Genomic DNA, 25853 nt, shown 5'->3' with positions numbered 1-25853 from the left:
GGGCCTAAGCACTGATCCCTGCGGTACCCCACTAGTTACCGCCTGCCACCCCAAAAAAGACCCATTTATTCCTACTCTCTGTTTCCTGTGTGTTAACCAATTTTCAATCCATGCCAGTAGATTACCCCCAATCCCATGTGCTTTAATTTTGCACATTAACCTCTTATGTGGGACTTTATCAAAGGCCTTCTGAAAATCTAAATACACCACATCTACTAGTTCTCCCTTGTCTATTCTATCAGTTACATCCTCAAAAATCTCCAGTAGGTTTGTCAAACACGATTTCCCTTTCATAAATCCATGTTGACTTTGTCTAATCCCGTTGATATTTTCTAAGTGTCCTGTTATCACATCCTTTATAAGAGAATCTAGCATTTTCCCTACTACTGATGTTAGGCTAACCGGTCTGTAGTTCCCTGTTTTCTCTCTCCCTCCTTTTTTAAATAGTGGGGTTACATTTGCCACCCTCCAATCTGCAGGAACTGTTCCATAATCTATAGAATTTTGGAAGATGACAACCAATGCACCTAGTATTTCCATGGCTATCTCTTTTAGTACTCTGGGATGCAGATTATCAGGCCCTGGGGATTTATCAGCTTTCAGTCCCAATAATTTCTCCAGCACTATTTTTTTACTAATACTAATTTACTTTAATTCCTCCTTCTCACTAGACCCTTGGTTCCCTAGCATTTCTGGGAAGTTATTTGTGTCCTCTTCCGTGAAGACAGAACCAAAGTATTTGTTTAAATGCTCAGCCATTTCCTTGTTCCCCATTATAAATTTCCCCATTTCTGACTGTAAGGGACCTACATTTGTCTTCACTAGTCTTTTTCTTTTTACATACTTGTAGAAGCTTTTACAGTCCGCTTTTATGTTCCTTGGAAGTTTACTCTCATACTCTATTTTTCCCCTCTTAATCGATCTCTTGGTCCTTTTTTGCTGAACTCTAAACTGCTCCCAATCCTCAGGCTTGCTACTTTTTCTGGTAACTTTATATGACTCCTCTGGATCTAATACTATCCTTAATTTCTTTTGTTAGCCATGGTTGGGCTCCTTATCCATTTGTGTATTTGCGCCAGAAAGGAATGTATAACTGTTGCAATTCATGCATTCGTTGCTTAAATGTTAGCCATTGCCTATCCACCATCATGCCTTTTAATGAAGCTCCCCAATCTATCATAGCTAACTCACTCCTCATATCTTCATAGTTTCCTTTGTTTAGATTTAGGACCCTAATTTCAGATTGGAATTCTTCACTTTCCATCTTAGTGAAGAATTCTATTATGTTTTGGTCACTCTTCCCTAAAGGACACCACACAGCAAGATTATTAATTAACCCCTTCTCATTGCACAATACCCAATCTAGGATAGCCTGTTCCCTCGTTGGCTCCTCAATATACTGGTCTAAAAAACCATCTCGTACACACTCCAGGAATTCATCCTCCACAGTATTATTGCTAATTTGGTTTGGCCAGTCTATATGTAGATTAAAGTCACCCATGATTACTGTAGTACCCTTGTTACATGTATCTCTAATTTCCTGTTTGATGCCATCCCATACATTACCACTACTGTTTGGAGGCCTATCGACAACTCCCACCAATGTTTTCTGCCCCCTAGCTCCACCCAGACTGATTCTACATCTTTATTTTCTGAGCCAATATCCTTCTCACTATTGCTCTGATTTCATCTTTTTCTAACAATGCCACCCCACCTCCTTTTCCTTTTTGCCTGCCCTTCTTAAATATTGAATATCCTTGGATATTCAGCTCCCAGCCTTAGTCACCCTGCAGCCATGTCTCCGTAATCACAATTATATTGTATCCGTTTACATCTATTTGCGCTGTTAATTCGTCTACCTTATTACGAATGCTTCGTGCATTCAGATACAGTGCCTTTAGATTTGTCTTTTTAATATTTTTAGACATCTTAACATTTTTTTGTACTACGGCCCTATTTGTATTACCATTTTTTCTTATCTGGACCCTATTTGTTAGTGCATTCCTTTGTTTGTACGCTTTGTCCCTTCCTGACACAATCTCGTTATCCTTACCCCAATCACTTTCCTGCACTGCTTCCTTGTCTTTTCTCTCTGGCGTTCTAGATTTCTCTCCACCAGGCTCCCCCACCTCCCACCCTTATTTAGTTTAAAGCCCTATCTACCTCCCTAGTTATTCGATTCACTAGAACGCTGGTCCCAGCATGGTTCAGGTGTAGTCCACCCAACGGCACAGCTCTCTCTTTCCCCAGCACTGGTGCCAGTGCCCCAGGAATCGAAACCCATTTCTCCCACACCAGTCTTTGAGCCACGCCTTCATCTCCCTTCGATTAATAGAAGAGACTTATGATGTTGCGGAGAATAGTAATAAGCCTGAGGATTGGGAAAGCTTTAGAAACCAGCAAAAGATGACCAAAAAATTGATAAAAAGGGAGAAAATAGAATGAGAGTAAATTAGCAAGAAATATAAAAACAAATTGTAAGAGCTTCTACAAGTATGTAAAAAGGAAGAGTGTAGCAAAAGTAAGCGTTGGTCCCTTAGAGGCTGAGACATGAGAAATTACATTGGGAAACAAGGAAAAGGCAGAGGCTTTAAACAAATATTTTGTATCTGTTTTCACGGTAGAAGACACAAAAAGTTTACAAAAGTAGTGGGGAACCAAGGGGCTAATGAGAGCAAGGAACTTAAAGTAATTAACATCAGTAGAGAAAAACTACTTGTAAAACTAATGGGACTAAAAGCAAACAAATCCCCTGGACCTGATGGCCAACATCCTAGGGTACTAAAAGAGGTGGTTGCAGAGATAGTGGATGCATTGGTTTTGATCTTCCAAAATTCCCTAGATTCAGGAAAGGTCCCAGTGGATTAGAAGATAGCAAATGTAACCCCGCTATTCAAGAAAGGAGGGAGAGAGAAAACTGGGAACTACAGGCCAGTTAACCTGACATCAGTCATTGGGAAAATGCTGGAATCCATTATTAAGGAATTGGTAACAGGGTACTTGGAAAATCTTAACATGATTAGGCAGAGTCAACATGGTTTCCTGAAAGGTAAATCGTGTTTGACAAATTTATTAGAGTTTTTTGAGGATGTAACTAGCAGGGTAGATAAAGGGGAACTAGTGGATGTAGTATATTTGGATTTCCAAAAAGCATTCGATAAGGTGCCACATAAAAGGTTGTTAAGCAAGATTTGGGGGTAAGGTATTAGCATGGATAAAAGATTGGTTAATAGACAGAAAACAGAGAGTAGGGATAAACGGGTCATTTTCAGATTGGCAGGCTGTAACTAGTGGGGTGCCGCAAGGATCAGTGCTTGAGCCTCAGCTATTTACAATCCATATTACTGACTTAGATAAAAGGAGAAATTGCAATGTATCAAAGTTTCCTGATGATACAAAGCTAGGTGGAAAAGTAAGATGTGAGGAGGATGCAAAGAGCCTGCAAAGGGATATAGACAGGTTAAGTGAGTGGGCAATAAGGTGGCAGATGGAGTATAATGTGGGGAAATGTGAGGTTATTCACTTTGGTAGGAATGTGTTTTTTCTGCAGGCTCCAGATAAACATTTTTTTCTTGTCTTTCTCATTTTTTTCCAGCTGGTTCTGTTTTGTTCTCAGCAATTATGCTATGTCCTCATCACCATTGTAATGTCTGTCCTTTATAGAGACATGGATTACACAGAAACTGCAACAATATATGCCTATACATCTCCTAAACCTCTGTCACGAAAATGTAAGTTTCAGTTAGAGACCATGGCCTAGAAATTCACTGGGCTGCGCCACCCGTTAGCGCCTTAAGAGGGCACTAAGTGGGTCGGAAGCCACTGGCTACGCCTCCCGCTAAATTTAGCGGGACACTAATGACGGCGCTAGCCGTTAGCGCTGCGCCGCTACTGATGACGTCATCGGTGTGCGCAGCGCCCCGCTACCGCCCCGATCGCGATATTTAGTTGCGCCCCCTGCTTTAACGCCGGACGCTATTTGCGAACGGTTCAGGGGGCCTACCTGCGGCGGTAGAGGCGCTAATTAAAGGAGACGTGCGGGGCGGCCATTTTTTTTGCTGGCCGCCTGCCAGCACCTCTCCGCGCTGCCGTCCCCGGCCTCCTGAGCCACCCCCCACCCCCCCGCGGAGTGCCGACTGCGTTCCAGGAGCCCGGCACTTCTCCTCGGTGCCGGGCTCTTTTGCCGGCACTCGCGATCCTCGATTGCGCTGCACAAGGCCCCTCCCCTTTAAGAAGGGGAGGAAGGCCTGCAGTACCGCAGTGCGCTGCGGCACGTTGCGCAGCGATCTTCAGCTGCAGTGCCCCAAGAGGGATGCAGGGCGTCTCCAGTAGCGCCGCGCTTCCCTCTGGGGCGCGCAAAGTGAATTTCCGGTGGGCGGCCACGACTACTTCCGGGGCGCTACATTTGGCGTCCTGGCGAGGCTGGCGCCCCAAACGGGCTCATGGTCCTGAAATCATGCGACTATGCTGGGCCTAGCCTTAAGTGCGCGTTTCCAGGATGGCTTTGTAGGGGCAGAGATTCCACCCACCCCTACAAGGCCATTGACATAAGAGGGTGTGGGAACTTCCTGTCAGGAATCCCCATGCCTTGGCCTTGTGTCGGTACCTAAATTATAATCAATGCAAAATAACAACAGAAAATGCTGGAAAAACTCAGCAGGCCAGGCAACATCCGTGGAGAGAGAAATAGAGTCAACGTTTCAGGTCGAAACCCTTCATCAGGACCTGAAAGGTTGACTCTATTTCTCTCTCCATGGATGTTGCCTGGCCTGCTGAGTTTTTCCAGCATTTTCTGTTGTTATTTCAGATTTCCAGCATCCACAGTATTTTGCTATCATTATAATCAGTGCAGGTGTGCTTGGTCTCACCAGAAGTGGGGCCTAACTGTGGGGTCCAGACCATGGTCGAGGCTTGGACCCTGAAGATGAGGAAACCAAAAAGCCGTGGGGAGGGGGTTTAACCCTGCCTCCAAGCTAGCCAGCATTTCCAGGGTCTTCAGTGGGAGCACCCGAAATGCACCCAGCCCCACCCCCCGCTCCACCACCAAAGGCCCACTCTTGTAGACCCCATCCCTGACCCTGAACACTTCAGGTGGGCCTGTGGCAAGTTCCACTGGAGGGGGGTGGGAGGAGGGTGTTCTCAATGTAACAGCCAGGAGTGCCCCCTTCCCATGGATTTTCCAGGCCTACCTTCCTGAACTCAGTCCACAATTGGTAATTAAGCAAAGTATTTAGATTACCAATACTGTATATCACCTAGTAAAGCTGCAACAATCCTCGGGCATTGTTAAAGCAATGTTTCTCTCTCCACAGATGCTGCCTGACCTGCTGAGTATTTTCAGAATTTTCTGTGTTTATTTCAGATTTCCAGCATCTGCAGTATTTTGCTTTTGTATTACTAATATGATGGTCCTGACAATGATAATTATCATAGTGACCCTTGATAGGAGTGCTTAATTGTGGACATGTGATGATGGCAGGATCAGTCTTGCATGTTATGCCCCTAATGGTTGAATTGCCTGCTGACAGTTATGGTTTAGACTCGTATATGAAGAATTGCCTCATGGGCAAGGAACTAGGGGGCCACAGATGCCCTTGAAATCATACCCAGCCATGGTTACTGCCTTCAGGAAAAATGGAGCAGATGGAGGAGAGAAAAAAATCAGGGTCAGTACAGTGCAAGAGAAAGTGAGAAACAGCCCAGGAAGGATATGAGGCAGACTAACACAGCTGCTTTTCATGAGTTGCCATGAGAAACTGATTTGACAAAGCTGTACTAACAATGACCTCAGAACCGGTTACATAATCCTTGCTGTTGTTACTGAGCTCCAAAAAGAGTGAAAAGAATTCAGCATATTCTTTGAATTCCTGTTCAACCCATTCTACACAATGCATTTGCAGGGACTCAGTGGAACTGTCAGCTACAGCAGTACACAACAAACTGCTGCACTTGTTTCCCAATAATAAACTGTAATGAAGGTGTAATGAATATCTTAATATTGTCATGCTGCTTTATGTAAAATCAGCATCACTTTTATGTGTTTTCTTTTGAAAAGTAATGGGGTGATGTGCAATATTACCATACATGTTTTAAACAGTTAATACTTTGGATGAAATAACGGATACAGGAATCACAACATTCATATGCTAATATTACAGTCTGCATGTCGGCCCTCTGCCTCTGGGTCCATCCGTAAGATCAGAGGTGATGGAACTCCATGCACAGATGCAAGAATCTCTGGCAGGTTTTGTCTCTAGGGTCGCTGTGAGTGTGGAGCGAATGGAGGAGTCCATAGCGACCATGAGCAGAGCCTTTGTGGAGTCATTGGCGCATGAACGCATCAACACAGAAAGGATGGCTACCTATGTGGAAATGATTGCTGCCTTCGTGGTAAGGCTGGCTACCGTAGAGGAGAGGATGGCTACGGTAGAGGAGAGGAGGGTAACGGTAGGGGAGAGGAGGGATACGGCCATGGAGGAGGTTAGTCACCAGGGTATGGAAAACATGGTGAGTGTTCAGAATAGAATGACATCGCTTGAGGAGCGATGGGCATCTATGGAACAGAGAAACCAGACCTTCATGGAAGTCCTTCTGAGTAGGACTGCCATTGTAGATACGGGTCCCCATGGCCCTCCTGATGTACAGCAAGCTGCTCTCAAGCCACTTGTAGGCACTGGGGGGGACCTGATCCATGAGAGGGAGGTTGGTGGCAGACCTCAAGGAAGTGGGGGCTCCTCTCCAAGCGCTCACACTTCCATACCACTGCAGAGCCCTCGGTCAGAGCCCCGCCGGAGTCCACACCCAACGGAGATAGAGGTCTCAACCCCTGCACAGCCGCAGGAGCAGCAAACTGCTGGCGAGCCCTCACAGGCTTGCCACCCCAGAGGACACCCGCCAAAGGTGTCGAGACAGGAGCAGCAGGAAAGTGAGCAAGGGGCTTCCACATCTGCTGAAGCCACAGGGGAACCACTACGTAGTGTAATGATCAATAACATGTCATTCTATAGTGGACACTAGGTGGAGCCGTAGAGCTGTGTAGAGCTGTATATAAGACTACACTACTCAGCTGTATATATATTAAGACTACATTACCCATGAGGCACTAGGCTACCCACAAGGCAGCAGTCAAGATGGAAGCCTCTACAGATACTGTACCTAGTCCACATGTGCTCAATAAAGTAACTAGCAAAAGCTAGCTGTGTTCATAATAAGAATGTCTATTTATTAATGAACATAAGATGGTACCAGGGTGGTGAAGATCTGCTGAAAATTGTGAAAAGCGACATGGAGAATTTGAAGCCACCAGAGCGTTTGAAACTCACAGGAAACATCGACTACAATTGGCAGACTCTTAAACAACAATTCGAACTCTACATTGCAGCCATCGGATTCGGTACGAAGCCAGACGCAAGGAAGATAGCGTTGCTGCTTACGGTTGCAGGCTCACAGGCGATAGAGGTACTTAATACATTTGTATTTAATCCAGTGGAGAACAGAGAAAAATTAGAAGATGTGCTAAAAAAATTTGATGCACATTGCTCTTCCAAAAAGAATGAGACCTATGAAAGATACATCTTCTGTTCTCGGACACAGCAGCAAAATGAGACTTTTGATAGCTTTATAACTGATCTGAAACTGAAAGCACAGACATGTAATTTCTCTGAGCTCAAAGCATCCATGATTCGTGACCAGATTGTGTTTGGTATTCATGATTAAAAAGTCAGGGAACGTCTGTTGAGAGAAACCGAACTAAATTTGGAAAATGTGGTGAAAATATGCCAAGCCAGCGAGCTAGCTCGAAAGCACGCGAAGGCTTTCAGTGAAATCAATAATGATGCGATTGTAATGAGTGATAATGCTGCTGTCGGTGCTGTGTCCTATAAGGGGAAGAAACATGGGCAGAACAGAAATTAAAAGCAATCGGAGGATGAAATTTTTAATTGTAAACGCTGTGGTTACAAACACCAGTTAAGACAATGCCCAGCGTTTGGAAAAATGTGCACAAAGTGTAATGGAAAGAATCACTTTGCCAAACAATGCTTTTCAAAAGTACAAACTAAGAAAGGGCAACGAGTTAATGTAATTGAGGACACTGATTTAAGTGAGACATTTTGTAGGAATGTGACAATATCAAAAAGGATACAGAAAATGTGCAGCCCTCAGAAATGGACAATGCTGAACATAAAGTTAATGCAGTAAAAGAGGACAAATGGATGATCCCACTGCAGGTAAATGGAGCATTAGTTACCTTGAAACTAGACACTGGGGCAAAAGCAAACTTCATCAGTATGAGTGACATTAACAATATGAAAGAAAAGCCCAAAACACAGAAAAAGTCAGTACTACTGAAGGACAATAATGGACAGAAAATAGATAGCTTAGGTGTATGCAGACTTAAAGTGACAGTCAAAGACAAAGTGCATCATCTCATGTTTTCTGTTGTGGCTGAAAGGCTTGATTCACTACTGGGTGACAAAGCTTGTGAGGACTTAGAACTGGTCAAAAGAGTCTACCGTATAAACTGTGCCGTAAGCAGACCAGATGACTCAGTGGATTCTGTAGTGAATAATTTCCAGGATGTGTTCAAAGGATTTGGAGTTCTACCATTCACTTACAAGATCCAGCTAAAGCAGGATGCTCAGCCAGTGGTACATGCTCCACGAAGAGTTCCAGCACCCCTGCGTGACCGGCTCAAGAATGAACTGGACAGAATGACCACACTAGGAGTCATCAGGAAAGTCGAAGAGCCAACAGACTGGGTTAACTCCATGGTATGTGTAAAGAAAAAGAACAATGATCTAAGAATATGCATGGATCCAAAGGACTTAAATGCAAACATAAAACGTGAACACTACCAGATTCCCAAGCGAGAAGAAATCACCAGTGAAATGTGAGGTGCCAGATACTTTACAAAGCTCGATGCCTCACAAGGATTTTGGCAACTAAAACTGGATGAAGAGAGCACCAAATACTGTACCTTCAACACACCATTTGGCAGGTATTGTTTCCTCAGAATGCCTTTCGGGATAATATCTGCATCTGAAATCTTTCATAGAGCGATGGAACACATAATTGAAGGTCTGGAAGGAGTTCGGGTCTATGTTGATGACATCACCATCTGGGGCTCCACACTGAAAGAACACAATGAGAGACTGACTAAAGTGTTACAGAGCATACGCCAGAATGGACTGAAGCTCAACAAAACCAAGTGTCAGTTTGGCGTCCAGGAAGTCACTTTCCTAGGAGATAATCTATCTGGTAAAGGAATAGAGCCAGATATGGAAAAAGTAAACGCCATACTCAAAATGCCCCGACCCACTGACAAAAAAGGAGTTCTACGCATCATGGGGATGATAAACTTCATTGGAAAGTTCATTCCTAACTTGTCAGCCAAGACAGCGTGTCTGCGAGACCTGCTGCATAAAACAAATGAGTTCGCATGGACAGAAAGACATGAACAAGAGTGGATAAACCTCAAGACAGTGCTGACAACCACACCTGTACTCACCTTCTTTGACCCAACAAAAAGAATCAAAGTGTCAACGGATGCATCAAAAGATGGCCTAGGTGCGGTCTTGCTACAAGCAGAGGGTGAAGATTGGAAGCCTGTTGCCTATGCCTCCAGGTCTATGACTGATACTGAGTGTCGATACGCCCAGATTGAAAAGGAATGTCTAGGCTTGGTAGTTGGACTAGAAAAGTTTCATGGCTACATATATGGACTTCCCACCTTCACAGTTGAGACAGACCACAGCCCTCTGGTTGCCATCATAAAAAAAAACCTGAATGAGATGTCTCCAAGGATTCAACGACTCATGATGAAGCTGCAAAGATATGACTTTGAACTGATCTACACACCAGGCAAATACATAGTGTTAGCAGATGCACTATCCCGAGCACCCACAATGAGTCATGTGAGCTCTACTGAAGAAGACGTGGATGTTCATGTGAGTATGGTCACTGCTGCGCTGCCCGTGTCAGACACAAAATCAAAGCAAATAGCAGAAGAAACAGTAAAAGATACAGTATTACAAACAGTAATAGAGAACATTCATCATGGTTGGCCAAAAGGTTCCTGTCCAAAATATTTTCACATAAGGTCAGAATTGAGTGTTGCAAGTGGACTATTACTAAAACAGAACAGAATAGTCATTCCACAGGCTCTACATCAAGACATGCTCAAAAGGATTCATGAGGGACACCTCGGAATTGAAAAATGCAAAAGGAGAGCAAGAGACACTGTTTATTGGCCTGGCATAAATAAGGACATTGAGAACATGATAGGCAAATGTGAGACATGTCAGAAACACCAAAACAAACAAGCAAAGGAACCAATGATAGTAGCTGACATACCAACAGCACCATGGCTAAAGGTTGGTATGGACCTTTTTTATTTAAATGGTAAAGACTATCTAATAGTGATTGACTACTATTCTAACTATCCTGAGATGGCGCTGCTCTCAAGCACCACAGCAAGCAGTGTCATAATGCATGTGAAATCCATCTTCGCCAGACATGGCATTCCCAGGATTGCCGTTAGCGACAGTGGTCCGTGCTTCAACTGTAAGGAGTGGTAACAGTTTGCAGCACATTATGACTTTCAGCACATCACATCCAGTCCTTTGTATGCTCAGTCAAATGGTAAGGCAGAGAAAGGTGTTCAAGTTCTCAAGCAGCTACTGAAGAAAGTGACAGAAAGCAAGTCTGATCCTTATCTCGCCCTGCTGAGCTACCGAGCCTCACCTTTAGACTGTGGTTCTTCACCTGCTGAACTCCTAATGGGTCGCAAGTTGCGCACCACACTACCCTGCTGTGCAAAAGAACAGCAAAGTGAGGAACTGAGACAGAGACTTCAACTGTTAAAGCTGAAACAGAAACCATACTATGACAAGTCATCCAAAACTCTAAAACCATTGACAAGGGATGATGTTGTCAGGATTGAGGATCCAGATGCAGGGAACAGGAAAGCTACAGTTCTTGAGGAAGTAGGACCAAGGTCATACACTGTTAGAACTGAGGAAGGACAGATTCTCAGGAGGAACCGCCGTTCCCTCCTAAAAACACAAGAGACTATTCAAGACCAGATTGATGACAATGCCGCAACTGCATCTTGTCATTCACCGCCAGAACAATCTCATGAAGACACATCAGACTTACCCGTGTTGAGAAGATCCACACGTGAAGTAAAAGAGCCTGATAGACTTAATCTTTGAGTACAATGTAAAGCTTTGAAAATGTGTTGACTGTTTTGAAAATGTTTATGTTTATAGAGCACTAACAAAAGTGTTACTGATATTATCTTTATTGTTTTCTTGAAAGTTGATTGATATTGATTTTGTTAAACCTCAAAGAAAGGGGGATGTAATGATCAATAACATGTCATTCTATAGTGGACACTAGGTGGAGCCGTAGAGCTGTGTAGAGCTGTATATAAGACTACACTACCCAGCTGTATATATATTAAGACTACATTACCCATGAGGCACTAGGCTACCCACAAGGCAGCAGTCAAGATGGAAGCCTCTACAGATACTGTACCTAGTCCACATGTGCTCAATAAAGTAACTAGCAAAAGCTAGCTGTGTTCATAATAAGAATGTCTATTTATTAATGAACATAAGACGTAGGAGCACGAGTAAGAGGAAAATGAAGCACAAATAATCACAAGGGTAGTCACTTGGGTGAAATGTGTATTCTGTAAAAATGCCATCATTTGTTTTGTATAAAAGTTCTGATGGCAACTTCTGCAGTTGTGGCGTGTGTCATTTCGCGAATGGGGCTGGAGGTCCTCTAATGCCAAGAGGGGAAGGAAGAAAAGGCCTCCCATGCTTCTGGTAGGTGCCTCAGTTGAGGAAGCGCTGAGTGAGGGTGGCAAGAGGGGTCTCGCAGGAGGTCACGCTGGAGAAGTGTGTGAGGCTCCAACCTTCCACAGGTGTGGTTAGGCCTGGTAAAAGTTGCCCCAGACCTGAGACAACGAAGTCCTGCTACCTGCAAATGATGACTGATCAAATATCCTCTTTAATGTTGGACCTGCAGCTGATAGTCAGCAAGCCAATAGTATTCACGCTAGGTGTCACAGGCGTGATCCCCACCAGGCGCGTTTTATGTGGGAAAAGGGTTAAACAGGCAAGGGCCTGTTAAAATGGGATTATGAAGGCCAATCAGTGCTGTTCAAGGGCCCTAAAGACCAGTCCCCTTGCAGGCGGGACTGATTCGGGTCAATCAGACACACCTAGGTTAAAATGGCGTGGTGGCGGGAACCAGGCGGGGGTGGTCCCGACCCCCAGGTTTTGCTATTTTAACCCCCCGCACACCTAAAAGCCCGCCTGTCAGCTGCATTAAAATCGAGTCCATGGTGTCTACCTCGATTCCACCCACATCCGTCACAGCCCACACTGTTCACCATCTTGGTATGGGCGATAGCACAGGGTGGGATGTGTGTGCACGGCAGTGTGCAGAGTAGGCAGATCGTGATGTCATTCAGCGTGTAATGCTGATTTGACACATGACCTACCATTTGGGATGTTGCCGCTCCATTCAGCGCCCTCTCCTAAACACACGTTGCTGAATGTGCGTTCAGCTGCACCTTGGACCCTCCACCAACGCTATTTGAAGGGATACATCCAACTTAGAGGTAAGTTGTTATTTCTCTTACACTGGCTGTTGCAGAGTTTGTGTGAATACTGGGTTGCTGGAAGACATTTATAAAGTTGGTAAAGTGTGCAGGGAATGCTGCTTGATGTTGGGACGGCGTTGGCTGCTTCTGGAAGGTATCTGAGTACACCACTTGCTCCCAGTCATGGGGGCTCTAGTTGCAATCCCCCTCATGCTGCAGCATGACAGGGAGATGGAGAAGAGACAGCAAAGAAGACAAGCTGCCCGCAGAGGTAGATGGGGCAGTAGGGCACTCAGAATGAGGCCTTACCCAACTAGGGTCTTCAGGGAGCACTTCTCCTAACTGCACCTAAGCCTGGGGCAGAGTGTTTGGTGGCTCCGCTTCACCAAGGAGGTGGTAACAGAACTCTGCTACCTCTTGGAACCAGACTTGCAGCCTCAGAGCAGGACGGCGACGGTGCTGCCAGTGGCCCTCAAGCTGACCATAGCCCTGAATTTTTTCGACAGCGGATATTTCCAGACTGGAACAGGCAACATAGCAAACATCTCGCAGTTCGCCGTCCATCGCTGCATCCGGGAGATCACAGATGCTCTGTACTCCAGAAGAAGGGACTTCATTGTCTTCTCTCTGAACAGAGAGAAGCAGGAGGAGCACACACGTGGCTTTGCCAGAATATTAGGCTTCCCCATGGTGCAGGGCATAGAAACATAGAAAAATAGGAGCAGGAGTAGGTCATTTGGCCCTTCAAGCTGGCTCCACCATTCAATATGATCATGGCTGTTCCTCTATATCAATACCATATTCCCACCCTCTCCCCATACCCCTTGATGCCTTTTGTGTCTGGAAATCTATCTATCTCCTTCTTAAATATATTCAGTGACTTGGCCTCCACAGCCTTCTGTGGTAGAGAATTCCACATGTTCACTATCCTCTGAGTGAAGAAATTTCTCCTCATCTCAGTCCTAAATGTCCTACCCCGTATCCTAAGACTGTGACCCCTCATTCTAGAAACCCCAGCCAGGGGAAACATCCACCCTGTATCCATTCTGTCTACCCCTGTCAGAATTTTATACGTTTCAATGAGATCCCCTCTCATTCTTCTAAACTGTAGTGAATACAGGCCTAGTCGACCCAATCTTTCCTCATACGACAGTCCTGCCATCCCAGGAATCAGTCTGGTGAACCTTCGCTGCACTCCCTCTATGGCAAGTATATTTTTTCTTCGGTAAGGAGACCAAAACTGCACACACTACTCCAGGTGTGGTCTCACCAAGGCCCTGTACAACTGTGGTAAGACATCCTTGCTCCTGTACTCAAATCCTCTTGCAATGAAGGCCAACATACCATTTGCCTTCCTAACTGCTTGCTGCACCTGCATGCTTTCAGTGACTGGTGTAGAAGGACACCCAGGTCCCTTTGTACATCAGCATTTCCCAATCTATCACCATTTAAATAATACTCTGCCTTTCTGTTTTTCCTACCGAAGTGGATAACTTCACATTTATCCACGTAATTCTGCATCTGCCATGTATTTGCCTACTCACTCAACTTGTCTAAATCGCCTTGAAGCCTCTTTGCATCCTCCTCACAACTCACAATCCTACCTAGTTTCGTGTTGTCAGCAAACTTGGCAATACTACATTTGGTTCCCTCATCCAAATCATTGATATATATTGTGAATAGCTGGGGCCCAAGCACTGATCCCTGCAGTACCCCACTAGTCACCGCCTGCCACCCCAAAAAGACCCATTTATTCCTACTCTGTTTCCTGTCTGTTAACCAATTTTCAATCCATGCCAGTATATTACCCCCAATCCCATGTGCTTTAATTTTGCACACTAACCTCTTATGTGGGACTTTATCAAAGGCCTTCTGAAAATCTAAATACACTACATCCACTATTTCTCCCTCATCTATTCTACCAGTTACATCCTCAACGGCATCAACTGTGCCATCAACTGCACACATGTGGCTTTGCAGTTGCTGCATATCAATCCTGGGATGTACCTTAACTGCAAAGGATTCTACTTACTTAATGTGCAGTTGGTGTGCGACCATGCCCAGCACACCATGCTGGTGAATGCCTGGTATCCTGGCTGCAGTCATGGGGCCTTCATCCTGTACCAGTCCGCTGTGCCAGCAATCTTCCAGCCACCATGTCAAACCCAAGCGTAGCTGCTAGGTGACAAGGGCTATTTGCTCTACACCTGGCTGATGACTTCCCTCCATAATCCCACCACTCATGGCCAGCACTCATATAATGACAGCCATGCTGCCACGAAGAACGTCATTGTGCAGCCCATTGGGGTGCTCAAACAGCTGTTCTGCTGTCTTGACCACTCGGGAGGAGCTCTCCAGTACGCACCGGAGCGGGTGTCCCAATTTATGATGGCCTGCTGCATCCTCCACAACATGGCCATCATGAGGGCACTGCCCTTGCCACCACGGATTCCACGACCACCTCAAGAAGATGAGGAGGAAGGGAGAAGGCAGCCTGCAAATTCCCGTTCTGTCTGTGAGCGCATTGTCCAACTCCAGTTCTGCTGAATGAAACCCAGATCCCCGTTGCTCAACACTTCCCTACCTTACCATCCCTCTGTCACAGACCATCACAGCGTCCTCTTGGCCACAATATTGAAATGAAAGCCACCACAAAGCAAACATTCCAAACATAATTTATAAATGATTAATTCCAAAACTACATAACGAAGTCAACTAATCACCCTTGTGCATAACCTTAGTATCTGTCTTTCGTGTGCCTTTGCCTATCATAGTTCTCCTATGCAGTGTTGTCCAAGTGACTGCAGCATGGCTGGTGGAAGGCTGCTGTCTTTCAGTGGGCGAGACTGCAGATGGCCCTGCAGGACGACCTCGAACAGCTCTGGGCCTAGAAGTCTCAGCTGTAGACTGCACCACCTCAGCATGGGCGGCAGCAGTCTGGGCTGGCTGGCTGACAGGCAACAGCAAGGGCACTGGCGGAGTGGCAGTGGTGAAAATATGAATGCAGTCATCCAGAGAGAGGAAAGCAGGTTCATCTTTCACGGAGCCACTGCCACTTCCACAGGGCGGCACCTCAGCGATCCTAGTAATCTGTTGGAGGACAGATTGCTGGACTGCTGTGAGATCCTGCAAGCCCTTTTGCACACTTGGAAACACAACCATGATGGCAGCAGTCTGAGCTTGCGTGGCAGCAAGCCGAGCCTGCATAACTGGAGTCTGAGCGTCTACTGCAGCAGTCTGTAACCGGTTTTTGCGGTGGCCAATTTCCTATGGCCCCTGCCGCAATCGGTAATTATTGTAAGTGGTTTCACCCCACCCATAGTGAGCACGCAACCCCCTTACTACAAGTTCTGGATGATAGGGATTACTGAGGACAGATTTGAACACGGACAGTGTTTTCGGGCTCACCCGTACAGTGTTTATTAAGGTTAACAAAAACCACTCCACTCGCATACAGTACGAGCAGTGTGAACACAACAGTACAGTTTAAAACAGTACAACCCTGACTTGTCCAACAAGCCCCTGCCGTGCTGACTTACCATGGCCTAAAAACACCGTCCCATGAACTAAACTATCACAGGACCCTTCCAACGCTAAGTGACCTTGTGGGTGTATAGGCTTGGCAATGCTCACCTAGATTGCCCCTTTTGATCTTGCAGCTTTCTCCCGTACGTCTCGGCTACCTGGTTCCGTACCGGCCTTGCGGCATGCGAATCCCAGCCTTAGTCGGAGTCCATCTCGGTTGGAACAGCAAGGCTCTGCTCCTCTTGATGTTCCATTGTGTGGAGGGCAGGAGAGAGAGAAAGAGAGCTATCCAAACTGCTCTCTTTTATACCCCTCCAATACACAGACCGCAGTCTGTGGTATTAATGGACACATGGCCGGGAGAATGGTTTTCGATCTCGTGAATGGTTTGAATGGTTTTTGATCTCTTTTCAATCTTCCTGCCGATTAACTTAACGAGTTCATCTTGACTAGAACAGTGAGTCGTCAGCCTTGTTAATCAAGACTTGAGAGTGGTCCTCTCGGGCCATTGTTCCCAGGACAGTTCGTTTCCATACGAATGAGTCATCTCCAGCTTGAGTGGGTTTTCGCTGCTCCCCCCACCCCCCAAAACAGCCTGTCCAGTTTTTAATAAGGGTTAAAATCTAAAAATCCACGAAGGCTGCACCAACTGCTACAAGTCAGACATTGGGTCACTTCCGCTTGTGCTGCAATGGAAGCTAAAACATTGCCCATCAGACCCTGCTTTATGATTGGGTCCACGAATGCGTGAATGGAGTTGCCCACCACTTCCATCCTGGAAATCATGGCCTCCAAGCTCTGCGCAAAGCCCTGTGTAAGGTTGGAGCCAGACTCCTCCATGCTCCTTGACGGTGGCAACAGGCTCTCTGGCAGGCCTGCCACTGCACCAAGGATTTCTGTGTGCATGCCCATCACCCTTTTTCTGCAGGCCGCCCCATCGAAATCCCCATCTGAGTCCTCTGCAACAGAACACGTGTGCGACCTCACCCTCCGGGAAGCTGGCACCCGCGCTACCCTTTCCCCCTGCCCTGGCTGTAGGCCACTCGTGCCTGGTGACTCACCACCTGCAGATCCCACCTCTATACTACCCGCTAAAGTACGTGCAGTGCCATTTTCTGAGATGTTGCTTGTGAGTGATGGTGTCTCTTTATCACTCTCCTGCTCTTGTTCTTCCTGCACAGGCTGGGCTGGTTGAAGTTCTTAGGTATCTGAAAGAAGAAAGGCACAACGGTAAGGTTGTAATGAGGGGAGGGATGGAAAGCAAGATGTGCATGTTTATACCATCAGCAGTTTGTAAGTGAGATGTGAGAAGGAGGATCAGGTATGAGCATATTGTCATCATCAATGCTTTCAGCCTTGCTGATTGCCATGGCCTCAGTGACGGCCCCTCCAATAATATCCAGCACTGTCTCCTCCATCTGGGTCAGGTTCTACAGCCATGCCTGCCCCCCCGCCTGTTAGCTGCTGCTGGTGCCGGTTATACAATGTGTTTGGGTGATGTGCCAGTTATGGTTGAATAGCTAGCATTGTGTGTAGCGTGTGAGATATGGGTGTGAGGCTTGCAACAGTGGTAAGTGTGAGGGTGAGGTGAAGCTATGATTGTGAGGTATGAGTGGTGATTGCTAGAGATTGTTGGTAGGCAAGTGATGGGGTGCGGTGCATTGAGCAGTGTGTGAGGCTTGTGGTGCAGTTGGTGGGATATGACATTTGAAGATGCATTCACTGAACTTGACCACTCATGTGATGTCATTAAACTTCTTTCAGCATTGGATCCAGGTCCTGGGGGAAAGACTGGTGGCACTGACCACTTCAGCAATCAGTTCCCACTGCCTTCTTACAGTCAGTCTGGAGGGCCTCCTGACCTCCTGCAGGTAGAGCACCTGACTCCTCCTTTCGACCTCTGCACTAAGACCTTCAGTGCTACATCGGAGAACCGATTTCCCCTACTCTGCCCTGGTGAGCCATGCGTATATTCCCCTTTCCTTTGCTACACTAAAAATGAAGTGCTTCTTTCAGAAAGCATCTCCCCTTTAAGAAGTGCAGGCTACCTTTAAATAGAGATCACACTTCCCACAAAATTGGGCCCCCTGCTGCGCACTGAGCCAACCAGCAGTGCGTTCAGCACTGGGCTCAGCACTTCAATCATGTTAATTAGCAGACAGCACGAATTTGGCTTGCTATCTGCATTACTTTCAACTGGCACATGCAGATCGCGCATCGCTATCCCTGCGCCAGTTTTCGGGCTTTATCAAATTTAGTCCCCAATGATTTTATATAGTGAATAGCTGAGGCATGCAGATCAGGCATTTCCCAAGGAGACCTATCAGCACCTTGGGAAGTACCTTAGCAAGGAGTTGCTTTTCAAGAGAACTGGCAAACAAATAAAACTTTTACTTCTCAAAGATTTTTTTATGAGGCCACATATCCAGTAGTTGTTTTATTGCGTAATTGAGTAAAGCTAGTTCTTTGATGAAGTAACAGAGAGGGTTTATGAAGGTAGTGCAATAGATGTTGTATATATGGACTTTCAATCGGCATTTGATAAAGTACCTCATAACAGACTTACTCCAAAAATAAAAGCACATGGTAGTAATGAGATGGTGGTAACTTGGGTACGTAATTGGTTAAGGGATAGGAGGCAGAGAGTAGCAGTGAACGGATTTATTTCTGACTGGAGAGAAGTATGCAGTGGTGTCCCCCAGGGATCTGTATTACAATTTTGAAGTTTACGAACAATACAAAACTTGCTAACATAGTAAATAGTGAGCATGATAGTAGCAGACTTTAGGAGGACATAGACAGACTGGTGAAATGGGCAAACACGTGTCAGATGCAATTTAACGCGATTAAGTGAGAAGTGATGCACTTTGGGAGAATCAACATGGAGAGGCAGTATAATATAAATGGTACAAAAAGAAAATAATGCAGGTGCTGGAAATCTGAAATAAAAACAGAAAATGCTGGAGAAACTCAGCAGGTCAGGCAGCATCTGTGAAGAGAGAAACAGAGTTAACGTTTCAGGTCGATGACCTTTCGTCAGAACGGTACTAAATGGTACTATTTTGAGGTGGGCGCAAGAACAGAACAGGGTTGCATATTCACAAATCTTTAAAGGTGGCAGGGCAAGTTGATAAGGTGGTTAAGAAAGCAAATGAGATACTCGGCTTTGTAAATAGTGGCACTGAATACAAAAACAAGGAAGTAATCTAAACCTTTAAACAACTCTGATTAGGCCTCAGCTACTGGGCACCACACTTTAGGAAGGATGTCAAGGCCCTGGAAAAGGTACAGGGGAGGTTTACCTGGATGATACCAGGGATGAGGGACTTCAGTTATGTGGAGAGATAGGAGAAGCTGGGATTGTTCTCCTGAGATCAGAGAAGGTTAAGGGGAGACCTAATAGAGATATTCAAAATTATGAGGGGTTTTGATAGAGCAAGTAGGGAAAAACTATTTTCTCTGGCAAGTGGGTTAGTAACCAGAGATCATAGATTTAAAATAATTGACAAAAGAACTAGAGGGCAAATGAGGAGAAATTTCTTCACACAGAGGGTTAAGATCTGGAATGCACTACCTGAAAGGGTGGTAGAATCAGATTCCATAGGAATTTTTAAAAGGCAATTGGACATGTACTTGAAGAAGACTACTTTGCAGGGTTATGGGGCAAAAGCTGGGGTGTAGAACTAAATTGGACTGCTCTTTTAAAGAGCCGGCACAAGCTTGACGGGCCGAATGATCTCCTTCTGTGGTGTAAAATTCTGTGATCCTAGCTGCAGGAATCTCAGGCTGCCACAAATATTTTATCAAAGTTGACAATTCAAACTCTTTCCCCCCACACAAACGCACAGTGTTTCTCTTCAGTAAAACATACAAGTGATTATTGGCCCACGCCCTGACTCTATTACAACCATTGTAATATAGTTTTTATTAACTTCATTATCTTTCTCTAGTTTACTATGTCTGAGACACATACAAGCATTTTGTGCATCTATTAAGTCTTGCATCTAGTACAGATCTATTACGTTGCACTTTTCCAAGGAAATATATAAAAATGGTGGGCTCAGAAGTGTCACACCCCAAATGTGTCACACCTCAGATCATAACAACTGTAAAGTGTCACATGTTCATAGGACAAAAGCATCATAGTTGGCTCAACTAAACACTTAACAATCAAATATCCAATTCACTAAATGTGAATGAATCAAAAATAGCAAAAAAAAAGTGAAGGACCAGTAACCAACTGAAGAATTAGCGCTCTCAATTAACCAGAAACCCACAGAAAATCCAGCCATCAAATCTCTCAAAGCTATTATTCACAAACTAGCAATATGCAAAGCCATCGAATCAAATTTCTCAAATCATTTCTGCATACTCTTTTTGGTGCCATTTTACTTTTTAGGTCAAGTCAATATACATTTAGAAAGAATATTAATAAAACAAATATAAAAAATAACACAATTCTAAATTTACCCAGGAAATCAGTTATTTAATGATCAAAATGCCTGCAAAATTATTTCCTAGGAAGAACTCTACTTTTGTCTGGAGTCAAGAGACTCATGTGCAAATTTCACATGGGCCCATGTGCTGCTGAAGATTTGCAGCTGCTGTGGACAAATTCAGTGTGTGTGGGAAATAAGTGCATTATGAAAGTTTTAGGCCTAGAAATTGAGTGGGCTTAGCGCCCAATTAGTGGCGCTAGAGGGCCTTGCGCCGGACTTATAGCCGTTTTGCAAATTGACTTGGGCCTTACCATCGGCGTTAGCCGGTAGCGCTGCGCCGGCACCGATGACGTCATCGGTGTGCGCAGCGTCCCGGTTGCCGTGGTAACCCGGCCCCAAGCCCAAATTCAGTTGCGCCCGCCTCGCCCGTGGCAGGCGCAACTAACGAATGTGAAAAGTGTTCTTACACGCCTTTGCGCCGGCGCATAAAGGTGGAGCGGCGGCCGGCCGCGTTCCCGGCGGCCGCCTGCCCGCACCTCCCTTCCCGGACTCCTGCATCAACCCCCCCGCGGCCCTGATGAGTGTGTGCTGCGAGCCCGGCACTTCCCCGAGGTGCCGGGCTCAGATGTCGGGGGAATCCGCCGGACAGTTGTCGGCTGCAGGCAGCTCCTCCTTAACAGAAGGAGGAGGCCTGCAGTTCCCCAGCCTGCCGCACCGCATCGGGTGCCGCAGCGGGGGATTAGCGCCGGGAAACCCAATTCAACGCCCGTTTTCAGGCGCTAAAACCCTCCTTTAGCGCCCGCCGCCCTCTGGGGCCGGCGCAACCGAATTTTCGTCGGGCGCTGGCGCAAAATTTCTGGCGCTACAGCCCTGGCGAGCCCACAACCCAATTTCTAGGCCTTAGTTTTTACCTCGTGCCTGTAGAATGTTAATGCCCAGAATGTATTGTCACACCAGACTGAAAATGTACCAATAACAACTGTGATGCATGAACAGTGGATCGACCAGCATTAAAAAAACACTTTTTTCTGTGTTTTATACAGTTCAAACCATTACATTAAAATTCTGAGTAAACTGTGTTCCTTAGGATAAGGTTTAGTGTATCACAAGAAGACAGAAGTTTGCACCAGGACAGAAGGAACAAAGCTGAAATGAAAACAGAGCCTTGAGATCACTGAATTAATTGCAAAAAAGAAAAAGGATAATCATCAGTTACAGTATAGTAGGGCAATTTGAAAATCATACCAGTGATTATAGATTAAGATTGAACTTTGAAGGTGATGGGTAATTTGAAGATTAACAGCAGCTTCTGTAACTTTAGAAAATACAGAGGTATGGGCAATGGGGCAGCGTCATGTTGAAAATGTATATACACATGTAAAGAATTGGTGTGAAAGAATAGAGTGAAATATCATTGCTCTCCTCAAGTAGTAGAGCATTTGTTTAGTTACGAACAACATGGATGGAAACTGCCCAGATTTCTGAAGGCTACAGTTAACTCTTGTATTTGAAGTAGTCTCCTATATGTTTGTGTGTGATTGTATTAAGAACATAAGAACATAAGAAATAGGAGCAGGAGTAGGCCATTCGACCCTTCAAGCCTGCTCCGCCATGGCTGATCTTCTGCCTCAACTTCATTCACCGGCCCCATCGCCATATCCCTTACTTGTCAGAAATCTATCGACTTCTGTTTTGAATATACCCAATGACTGAGCCTCCACAGCCCTCTGGGGTAGAGAGTTCCAAATATTCATCACCCTCTGTGTGAAGAAATTTCTTCTCATCTCAGTCCTGAATGGCCTACCCTTTATCCTGAGGCTGTGGCCCCTGGTTCTAGACTCCCCAGCCAAGGGAAACATTCTCCCAGCATCCACCCTATCAAGCCCTGTAATAATTTTGTATGCTTCAATGAGATCCCCTCTCATTCCTCTGAATTCAAGAGAATACAGGCCTAGTTTACTCAATCTCTTCTCATACGACAGTCCTGCCATCCCAGGAATCAATCTTGTGAACCTTCGTTGCACTCCCTCTATGGCAAGTATATCCTTCCTTAGGTAAGGAGACCAAAATTGTACACAGTACTCCAGGTGTGGTCTCACCAAGGCCCTATATAGTTGGAGTAAGACTTCTTTACTCCTGTACTCAAATCCTCTTGTAATGAAGGCCAACATACCATTTGCCTTCCTAATAGCTTGCTGCACCTGCACATTCACTTTCAGTGACTCGTGTACAGGGACACCCAGGTCCCTTTGAACATCTGCATTCCCCAATCTTTCACCATTTAGGAAATACTCTGCCTTTTTTTTCTACCAAAGTGGATAGGTTCACATTTATCCACATTATATTCCATCTGCCATGTTCTCCCCCACTCAGTGAGCCTGCAGAGATCCCCTTGAAGCCTCTTCACATCCACTTCGCAACTGACACTGCCACCTAGCTTTGTATCATCAGCAAATTTGGAAATGTTACATTTAGTCCCCTCATCCAAATCATTGATGTAGATTGTGAATAGCTGGGGCCCAAGCACCGATCCTTGCGGTACCCCACTAGTCACAGCCTGCCACCCTGAAAAAGACCCGTTTATCCCTACTCTTTGTTTTCTGTCTGTTAACCCATTCTCAATCCATGCTAGTATATTACCCCCAATTCCATGTGCCCTAATTTTGTTCACCAACCTCTTGTGTGGGACCTTATCGAAGGCCTTCTGAAAATCCAGATACACCACATCTACCGGTTCCCCTTTGTCTACTCCACTAGTTGCATCCTCAAAGAACTCCAATAGGTTTGTCAAACAGGATTTCCCTTTCATAAATCCATGTTGACTCTGCCCAATCTTACTATTAGTTTCTCAGTGCCCAGTTATTGCATCCTTTATGATAAATTCCAGCATTTTCCCAACTAATGATGTGAGGCTAACAGGTCTATAGTTCCCCGTTTTCTCTCTCCCTCCTTTCTTAAATAGCGGGGTTACATTTGCTATCCTCCAATCTGCAGGAACCGTTCCAGAATCTATAGAATTTTGGAAGATGACAACTAATGTGTCCACTATCCCAATGGCCACCTCTTTCAAAACCCTAGGACATAGGTTATTCGGTCCTTGGGATTTATCGACTTTTAGTCCCATTAATTTTGCTAGTACTGTTTTTTTACTAATAATAATTTCTTTAAGTTCCTCATTCCTGTCACAACCTTGGTTTTCTCGTATTTCTGGGAGGTTTTTTGTGTCTTCCTCCGTGAAGACAGAAACAAAGTATTTATTTAATTTCTCTGCCATTTTCTTATTCCCCATTATAAATTCTCCCGCCTCTGACTGTAAAGGACTTACATTTACCTTCACCAGTCTTTTCGTTTTCACATACCTATAGAAGCTTTTACAATCCGTTTTTATATTTTTCGCTAGTTTGTGCTCATATTCCATTTTCCCTTTCTTTATCAATTTCTTGGTCCCCCTTTGCTGATTTCTAAAAAGATCCCAATCCTCAGGCTGACCACTTTTTCTGGCAACTTTATAAGCTTCCTCCTTTGACTTAATACTAGCTTTAATTTATTTTGTTAGCCATGGTTGGATCACCTTTTCCTTTTGGGTTTTTATGCCCTAGAGGAATATATGTTTGTTGCAAATTATGTATTATTTCCTTGAATATTAGCCATTGTATGTCCACCTTCATACCTTTTAGTGTAGTCTCCCAATCTACCATGTCCCTCATACACTTGTAGTTTCCTCTGTTTAGATTGACGACCTTAGTTTCAAATTGGACTACATCACTCTCAAACTTAATGTAAAATTCAATCATATTAGGGTCTTGTCCCTAAAGGCCCTTTACCACAAGATTATTGATTAGCCCTTTCTCATTACACAGTACCAGATCCAGAATAGCCTGTTCCCTGGTTGGTTCCTCCACATACTGATCCAGGAAACCATCTCGCATGTATTCCAAGAATTTGTCCTCCACACCAAAAAACACAGAAATTAAATGGTAATTAGAACACTGAATAGCTTGGAGCTGCATAAAATACCAGCGCCAATAATTTCCACGGGAGTTTCCCGATCTCCACCATAACTTTGGCAGAAGATCGTCGATGACCCCGGGGAAACAGGGTAAATGGATGTTTATACTGTTTCTTCGGGGTTTCTCGCAGTCTTCTGCTGAAGTTACAGCAGGAAATCGGAAATTTTGCCCCCAGCTCTAGATGGGTGCATCCAAGTGTAATTCCTGTTGTATATTTCTCTAATTCAAGAGTACTTAAAGAAACGGAGTGATTATCTGCACGAACATCTTTGCGGCCTACTGTGCATGCGCACGGTATCCCGCAGCCGTGCATGCACAGTACCCAACAGTTGCGGCCTGCACCGTAGGCTACACTTTCCTTGGCTCCGTAAGGAGAAGGTCATTGGATCCGTTGGTGGCCGGGGGGCGGGGGGGGGGGAGAAGAGAGAGGATGGAAAGGGGAGCGAGAGAGGCAATCGAATGTGGGAAGAGAGAGAGGGAATCGGTAGGGGGAGAGAGAGAGAGGGAGGAGGGGAGAAAGAGAGGGTGAGAGAGGAGGGGGAAGAGAGGAGGTGTGAGAGGAGGGGAGAGAGGAGGAGAGAGAGACAGAGGGTGAGAGAGGGAGAGGGGGAGAAAGTGGAGGGGGAAAGGAATGAAGGGAGAGAGGATTGAAGGGGGAAGAGAGGAGGGGAGGGGAGAGGAGGTCAGCAATTCGGGGGGGCGAGAGAAAGTCAGGAACTCTTGGGGGGGAGGAGGTCAGAAACTTGGACAGGGGGAGGTCAGGAACTCGGTGGTGGGGGAAGTCAGGCAATTGGGCAGGGGGAGAAGGTCAGAAACTTGGGAGGGAAGGTTCAGGGTCAGGAACTTGCTGGGGATGGAAAAGGTCAGAAACTCGGAGGGTGGGAGGAAGGTTAGGAACTTGGGGGGGGCAGGAACTTGTTTCGGGGGGGGTGGTGGAGAAGGTCCTAACCCGCAAGGGTGAGCCCTGTCTGTTCTACGTGAGCTCTGTTCTGTCTGGAAACTGGCAGTCAGAATAGCTCGAATTACACTTTGCAAAGTAATTGATTACTTAGGCAGGCACGATTTAATTACACATTCCAGATAAACCGCTGGGTGTGTCTTGTCCTCCAAGGGGACCAATCAGAAATCAGGTCTAGTCCTCCAAGGTGACCAATCAGCAATCTGGTGTTGGAAATAAATGTGACCTTAAAGAAATGGGAGTGGGAGTAGGAGGCAGTTGCTTTGTAAAGCTCATTAAAGACAGGGGTAGAGGACTGTAAGGAA

General features: G+C 45.5%; 1 protein-coding gene across 4 annotated transcripts in view; it reads left to right on the top strand.

Annotated features, from left to right (window-relative positions):
• The window catches only part of adcy2b (adenylate cyclase 2b (brain)), a 779528-nt gene that overhangs the window by 305410 nt on the left and 448265 nt on the right, over nucleotides 1-25853 (top strand). The window lies entirely within an intron of this gene.

The sequence above is a fragment of the Somniosus microcephalus genome, chromosome 5, assembly GCF_052327205.1.
Source record: "Somniosus microcephalus isolate GS21.2 chromosome 5, FLI_Smic_1.0, whole genome shotgun sequence".
Lineage (NCBI taxonomy): Eukaryota > Metazoa > Chordata > Chondrichthyes > Squaliformes > Somniosidae > Somniosus > Somniosus microcephalus.
The sequence above is the reverse complement of the archived record's forward strand: the minus strand, read 5'-3'. Positions and strand labels throughout refer to the sequence as shown.